General features: G+C 43.2%; 1 non-coding gene across 1 annotated transcript; it reads left to right on the top strand.

The window, feature by feature from the left end:
• Nucleotides 1-4068: 4068 nt before the first annotated feature.
• TRNAQ-CUG (transfer RNA glutamine (anticodon CUG)) lies at nucleotides 4069-4143 on the top strand. The gene has a single exon. It is a non-coding gene; the product is annotated as a tRNA-Gln (tRNA).
• The last annotated feature ends 2205 nt before the right edge of the window (nucleotides 4144-6348 follow it).

The raw sequence follows: 6348 nt of genomic DNA, 5'->3' as shown, positions 1-6348 counted from the left end.
ATATGGCAGAGTGGCTGTGTGTGTGTGTGTGTGTGTGTGTGTGTGTGTTGGAATGACAAGATCCCTGAAGTAAAGAGCTCCACGCTGCTCCCTTCCACCCTGGCTCCCCCTGGGCTGGTAGACCCCGGTAGGCACTAGGAGCCTGGCTGCGCATGTGCCGTGTCCCCCAGGCTCATGTCCCAGTGAGGAGGGAGGCCCGCCCATCTTCTTCCCTCTCTGTAGGCTGCCCCGGGGGCAGAGAGACCCTGCACTGGGCTTTTCATGAGGTGTATACACTATATATGTATGTGTGGATGGAAGGAAGGAATTTTGGCTTGAAAACACCTCTTTATTGGCAAGGACAGCACTTCTCCTAAAGGAGATGGCAGGATTTGCCAAACTAAGCCTCCAGAAGAAAATATAACAGAGAGTGTGAAAGAAATCCATGTTCAAACATTGGCAAGTGTGAAACATTCAAGAATTTTTGTGTGAACATCATATTGTCAGAGCAAAATTAAATTAAGCTGGTCTCTGGCAAGTGTTCGGGATGAACGCAGGATTGGAGCAAGCTGACGGAGGTGACTACTCTGACATTTTTGCAAGAAGCCAGACAGAGCGTAATTGGGCGAAAACCAGGGAACCCGAGGGCTGGGTTCTATTCTTCAGCTAATGAAGGCCCAGGAGCTTAACTGCTTTGTGTCCCATGGGTCGCAGGGGGCTGCTAAAAGAACTGGGATTTTCTTCCCCTCCACACTCAATCCCTGGCTGAGTACGACTTAGGTTCATTTTAAAATACTTAGTGGGTATCCCTATGATATTTGTTGAGCAAACTGTTGTTCTTTGCATCAAAAAAGGAGATGGTCTTGCCTCTCTCATAGAGTCTATAGTCCGCAGATGTGAATTCAACTAACTAGAACCCCAGGTCACGTGGAGCGCATGCTTTGTTGGAGATGTAAGCAGAGCGCCGGGGAGTGTGGGGCTCAAAGTGACGCGTTCCAGGAGAATTGCCTTTCTGGGGCCAGGATGCTGTTGGGGAAGACTTCACAGAAAAGAAGCAGGCATTTGCACTGGGCCCCGAAACATGCAGAGTGCTGAGAGGAGCAGAGAGGGATGGCATCACAGTTGGTGCTGACCCCAGAGGTCCCAGGAAGGCCAGAATTCAAGCAACAAACCAGAGACCTCATGTACTCCCTGCTCCGCTCTTGGGTTTTCCTCTGTGGCAGGGGAGGGGGAGAGCAGGGTCTTGAGGATGTGCCAGAGGTACTGGGACACCAGTGGGAGGGCGGCAGCCCAGCTGCGGGCTCCTGTAGGGCAAGCCCCATTCCTGCCCCACCGATGATTCAGCCAGCACTCTGCTCTTCTCTATCTTACCATGGACGTTGGCTTTAGAGGTTATGGTACATTGGCAGCCTATGGGTTTGGGCAGTGCTGATCTGCATTCTCTTTTGGAACTTAGCCTGTGGTTGTCATAATACAGTATGGCTGTGCTTGGGGCAGGGGGGTAACCAGTCTGGCCATCCCTCTTCCTTCTCTGAAGGCACAGGAGTTCGCCATCCCAGTGGCCACATAGTCAAATTTGAGAAGTCCCACTGGACTCAGTTTCCTCTCTCCTGCTGCCAACTTTGCATTTTGGGGGGTCAAACCATGGCAGGTTCTGTCTCTCAGATTTTTGTTAGCAGCATCCTCAAGCGCAGGGCTGTCTTCTCACCATTTCTGGGGTCCCCAGAGAGCCCTTCCTTTAGGAGCCTCAGCCTGCGGCTCTTCAGCCCTTCACTTTCCAGTGGGGACTGCTTTAGCTGGGCTCTGACGTGAGGGACCAGCTGAGGACAACTTGCTCAGATGCTCCCCACTGAGCATCGGCTGTTCTTATTACTGTTGGCACACCTGAGCACCTGCCAAGGCCTCCGGATTCTGGCCAGGTGCTTCAGGAGCATGCACAGTAGTCTCATTGCCAGTGGTGGTAACGACTGTTTGTCCAAAGTTAGAAGCTCAGTAAACGTTGCCTGATGAGGCTGAAGTTCTTCTGGGCATTTGCCTGAATAGTTCACACTGGATTCTCTTCCTTGGCATCTTAAATTATCCAAAGACAGTTTGTCTGAGAGTGTGAAATTGCTTACTGGATGCTAGAGTTTGTTGTTGTTGTTTCTGAAATACTTTGAACCTATGGATCTCTTTGGGAGAGAACTGACATCTTGATAAATGTACATGACTACTTGCTTTCTCTTTATGTCCTTCTATAAAGCACATATATTCTGTACATGTCCCATACCGTTTTTATTAAGGGTATACCGATGCAGTCTGTGTATTGCTGTTATTGTGGATTAGATAATTTTCTCATTATGCTTTCCATTGCTGTTTGTAGGTATAGTATATATATTTATGATAATATATAAAAATATAAAAGCTGTTGAATTTTTATTTTTATTTTTTGCCTTTGTTCATGTATGTGTGTGCATGTGTGTTTTGTTTTTATATAGACAGTTATACATTGAAAAGAAATTTTCTCTCTACTCACTATGCATCTGTTTTATTTGTTTGGTATCTTCTTACATTGGCTAGAAGATATATGATGAGTTGTTTTTATATGTCCCTTATTTATTTGTTTGGTTGATTTTTTTTTTTTTTAGGGTTTATTTATTTACTTTAGAGAGAGAGAGAGCACAAGCGGGAGGGGCAGAGGGAGAGAGAGAGAATCTGAAGCAGACTCCACGCTGAGCACGGGAGCCCAGCGTGGGGCTGGATCCCAAAACCCCGAGATCACAACCTGAGCCGAAACCAAGAGTCAGGCACTTAGCCAACTGCACCACCCAGGTGCCTCTGTTCGGTTGATTTTTATGAGGCTCCCGTAGCATCTCACTGTTAATTAAAATATCTGTTAATCTGAAAAAGATTATTATTTGGAATGTTAAGGCAGTGTCCCATTCCTAGTTTGCTAAATAGTTCTTTTTCGAAATTGAAGAATGGTTCTTAAATGTTTGATACCTGTCGAAATAATTATATTTCTCCCATGTTCTTGAAGTGATGTATTATATAAATTGATTTACTAATATTTAACCACCTGCACATTCACAATTAAGCCATATTGGGTCACATTACCTTTTTTGTGTTGCTGCACTAGATTTATTATTTAGTTTAGTTTTTTTATATCCATATTATAAGTGAGTGTGTTCTGCAGTTTTCTCTTTTGTGTTCTCTTTTTTAGGTTGTAGATTCTGGGTTATGATAGAGTCATAAAATGAATGGAGAACTTTATCAAGATCCTTCTATGGGACTGTATAGAACACAAGTATTTATTTCCAAAAACAGTATATGATTTGCCTATAAAATGAACTGGTCAGACTTTTTAAGGAGGCAATTCTCTGAGAATAGTGTCCATTTCTTTCACGACTATCTCTTAAAATGTTCTACTTCCTATTTCAATATATGTCATTTCCCCAAATCATCTATTTCAGAGTTATTAGCAGAGAGTTGCCCATAGTTTTCATTTAATAAAATAACTTCTTCATAACTCTTTTGCCATTCCCAGCTTTGCATATTTGTACTAACTTTTTTTTTCAATTACACTTCTGAGAGATATATGCACTTTGTCGTTTCAGATATCACGTGGCAAGGTTTGGAAAATTTAAACTCTGTAAATAACACTTTAGTTACATTACATTATGACAGAGAATTTGTAGAATTGAATGAATATCAATTAATTGCTCCTGGAACAATCGATTAATATCAATCAATTCCCCGGGCAGGAGGTAATTTGGGGGCAGTAGTTAGACTCTGACACAAGGAGAACACCAGCAGCTTTCCTTGGAGAGGTGGAGGGGACCAGCAGTCTAGAAGGGACAGAGAGAGCACACAATCAGGCAAAGTGCTGGACTTCTGGCGCTGGTACCAGGTTTGGGTTGCACAGGTAGGCCATGTGTCCTTTGTCCTCTGTCTTTCCTCCCCACTCTGACTTTTTTCAAGTCTGCTTGGCTCTAGAATCCGACCTTATTCTTTCCCTTTATCCTTCACTCCTTGTTTGGGCTTGAACTTCATCCCCATTCCCTTTGGTAGTCAGAGCTAATCTTTGCTGCAAAACAAGAAGCTTGGGGCACCTGGTTGGCTCAGTTGGGTTAGAGCGTGTGACTCTGGATCTCGGGGTTGTGGGTTTGAGCCCCACTTTGGGTGTAGAGATGACTTAAAAATAAAATCTTTAAAACAAAACAAAACAAGAAGCTTGCCTCAATTTGCTAAATTTGCTCCATTTTTATGCCCTGGATAAGAGAGTATTATTCCACAAAAAGTGGATTTTTTTAATAAAAATGAGAATTGGCAACTCACCCCATGAACTTCATTGAAAAACAATTATATTTGAATGATCGTGGGAGACACTTAGGAAAGCAAAACTTTCTTCTTTTCCTTTCACTGGTTAGTTTTAGGATACATAAATGGTAACTAATCTGAATGATTAAGAAGTCAGACATAAGAGAAGGACTCCAATGTTATTCATATCTTTTAAAATTGAACATCCTCATTCAACTAGTCTCGTGTTTCTGACAAAATGGGTCCTTATATCCTTTGAGAGACTTAAGGTCTCCCAAGTTGCTAAGTTTTCAACTAGGCCATTGGCCTCTCAATGAAATCATTAAAGACATTGGCAAATTTCTAAGGGAAGACCTGATTTTCAGTTTGCTTCTTTTAGGAGAAAAAGAAGAGAATCAAACATTAGAAATGTTAACTTTCTGTTATACCTGCCATTTTTCTCAGAGGGAGGGCCAGGCATGGTATGAATATTGTCATCAAGGAAAAACTGTGTATCTTGATCGCTGCTTTCAGTGAGAAGTAAGCAGAGAAAGCTAAGTGTATTTTATTTCTGTCTTTGTGATAAAGATTATGTGGTTGTCATTTTCCCCCAACTTCCTTTCTTACTGGATCTTGAAACTGGTATTGCTGGAGCTGGCACTGGAAGAGTTAAACCAAACAGGTCCACTTTCTACACCAGTCTGGTTGAGTGAGTTCTCTGACCAGAGTTGCACACTGTTGTAAGGATGCTTGGTGGTGACAGAGGGGTAAAGAATATGTCATCCTTTGCCAAAATAATCAGGTGTTTAAAACATCTTCCAGGACATTTTCTGCTCTGTTTTATATGCCTCTGCTCCAAGAGAAACAAATTTGAAGATGATCCACGAGGAGAAATTCTGCCCATGTTTCTTCTACTTTCAGGAGAAAAAGTATTCTACCTTTAGCTGATACTCAGACATTTCATATGACTATGTATGTGCCTTCACTGACCACGGTGAAGAGCGATCTCTCTTTTAAGCCAGTGGTTCTCAAACCTGAGCCTGCATCTGAATCAATGGAAGGTCTGATTAAAACACAGATCATTGAGTCCTACCATTAGACTTCCTGACTTAGTAGGTTTGGGGCAGGACCTGAGAATTTATATTCCTAACAAGTTCCCAGGGGATGCTGATGCTCCTGGGCACTCTTTGAGAACCTCTGTTCTAAGCAAACTTGTGAGTTAAGTGAACACGCTTCTAAAAGTTCTTAAATATCTAAGTTTTCTCATAGCACAGTTTCACAGCCAAGTAAAAATTGGGTCTATAGTTGGAAAAGGAAAAATTTGGCATATAGTTGGAAGAGGAAGGCCAGAATAACATAGGCTGATGGAGCAATTATGGGGAGGTTCCAAATTAAACAGGATGATCGATTTCACAGAACACACCCCTGAATGATTCCATTGAATACAGGGTTTGAGGCATCTCGGCTCTGAGCTTAGGCATATGATAAATGAGACCTAGTTCTTGACCTTGTGGTATGTCTTGCCTTCCAAATATGGGCTTCACTGGGGCACCCCTGAGGGACTACATTGTCATGGCCCTGGGGACTTGTGCAAGGGAGCAGTGCTGCCTTCCTCAGGCTGTACCTCCTTTGGCATTAGCTATGGAGCATGCCTGACAAGGACCTGGAAGTTATTCCTCAAAACAACCAGAACACTCAAACACACACGCTTTCAGACTGGCCATTTTCTTTGCATTTCCTCCTCTGCCACTTCCGAAGGGGCTGAAGAAAATGGCTTTACCTCTAGCTCTGCAAGATCATCATAGCTAGAAGTTCATTTTCTTTGCTAGGGTTAAGCCTGGCTAAAGAAGAGAAGACCATTTTGCTCAGCCAGTGCCCAGGAAGACTTGTCAGTCCATGCTACACAAAGATGGGAATCGAGCTGGTTCACTGTGGAACCCAAGGCCAGGGTCAGAGTTTCTGCTGGTCTCTCTTAAGTTGAAAGGGTCATATTACAGGGAACAGCACTCAACTTCCTCCTTCAAATCATGTCCTGAACAACAGGGCCTTCAGCCTCAGGATCTCCATGGGGAGGAAATGAAAACTTGTGCA

Source organism: Leptonychotes weddellii, chromosome 3 (genome assembly GCF_054177405.1).
Source record: "Leptonychotes weddellii isolate Sample4059 chromosome 3, ASM5417740v2, whole genome shotgun sequence".
In the NCBI taxonomy this organism is placed as follows: domain Eukaryota; kingdom Metazoa; phylum Chordata; class Mammalia; order Carnivora; family Phocidae; genus Leptonychotes; species Leptonychotes weddellii.
Note: the sequence above shows the minus strand (reverse complement) of the source record. Positions and strands in the feature narration are given on the sequence as shown.